At 35.5% G+C, this 1,407-nt stretch overlaps 1 protein-coding gene across 1 annotated transcript in view; it reads left to right on the forward strand.

The window, feature by feature from the left end:
• The window catches only part of CYBRD1 (cytochrome b reductase 1), a gene marked incomplete in the record, with an annotated part of 18,804 nt that extends 18,177 nt beyond the window's left edge, over positions 1–627 (forward strand). The window contains 1 exon segment of the mRNA XM_072418329.1: positions 1–627.
• Positions 628–1,407: the final 780 nt, after the last annotated feature.

The raw sequence follows: 1,407 nt of genomic DNA on the forward strand, positions 1-1,407 counted from the left end.
TGATTGTTAAAAAACTTCAGACCTGGTGAAGGATCTTTTACTTGACTTCTTGAGCTCTGGATTTTTGTATGGTAAGTGAAGAAAAGGTAGCCATGATTTTATGTTTGGAAAAAAAAAATACTGAATTTATATTTATTTTTCAGTACTCTTATGTAAGGGTGTGCACCTACCTGGTCATCCTTGTGTCTTGCATTACCACGTGTTGCTTTAATGTAGCCCTATCATCTGACACGGGGTACCACAATGATAATGTATTACTATGCATTATGGTGCGCTGCAATGCATGTGCTTTAGGGATGTGTTGTGTTCACGTGTAATTAGGAATTTTTGTAAACCTCATCATGAACTTGCTGATCATTTTTCCTTTTATGGAAAGTATCCTTTTAGGAGCTGAATCTCACATTTGTGAGTGTTGTAGTGTCATTCAATAACTCCAACCCACTTCAACTCACGTGCAATGCAGCACTCTGCAAAGCACAGTAATGCACCACAGCAGTATAATGAAAAGGGATCAAGGCATTTTGGTTAAAATGGATATTTAGAAAGTTATCTGTTGTGAATTTCTTCCTGTCTCCATCAGAATTGGATGAGAATACTTCAATGTTCAAATAAAGTTAATTACATTCAGCTTTTGTCTGATCAGGTGATGCTTGCCTGACCACTCTGCGTTCTGGACATTTTTTTTTTTCGGGATAATGGCTTGGACAATGTTCCATTTCTGCTTCTTCCCAATGCCTGCAACTATCTTCTGATTTTGTTAATCAGCTGCATGTCTTGACCATCTACCTGTTTGACTTTGATTTTACCTCTATTTAGGTACTAAGCCATTTGACCTAAGTTTAGCTCTAGTGACATTGGGTTGGTTTTACTAAAGGATTTTAGTCTGTTCACATAGCAAAGTGAATTATATTTCCATAAAAGATATTTAACTTAGCTTAGTTATATTTAGCTTTGCTGACTTTAGCCATCCAATCATATGCAAGAAAAAATCCTATGTTTCCTCTACAGGATTGGGAATGGACACCATTTACTATGCTAAGTGAATTATCCCTAAATTAGTAAATGCACCTTATTGTGTAATAATGTAATATCTTTTTTTCAAACAGTAAACTCAGAAGCTAAAAATCAGAAACTGGAACTTCTAATTTAAACTTTGATATAGGCTCATTAAATGATTTACGTTCCATTCATTTAGTATGTATGTATAGGATAGTATGTATTCTCACAAATCCCTCTTAGCTGGTTATTTAGATCTATGCATGGTGAAAATATTCAGTAATATACATAACATGTGTTGCCACATTGTGGTGCCATTAACCTTAAATGGCAATCCAATGTACTAAGGCAATGTACCGATGTTGCAGTACACCACAACGCATGGCAACTTACTGAACCACTGTACCTTCT

The sequence above is a fragment of the Pyxicephalus adspersus genome, chromosome 7 (genome assembly GCF_032062135.1).
Source record: "Pyxicephalus adspersus chromosome 7, UCB_Pads_2.0, whole genome shotgun sequence".
In the NCBI taxonomy this organism is placed as follows: Eukaryota; Metazoa; Chordata; class Amphibia; order Anura; family Pyxicephalidae; genus Pyxicephalus; species Pyxicephalus adspersus.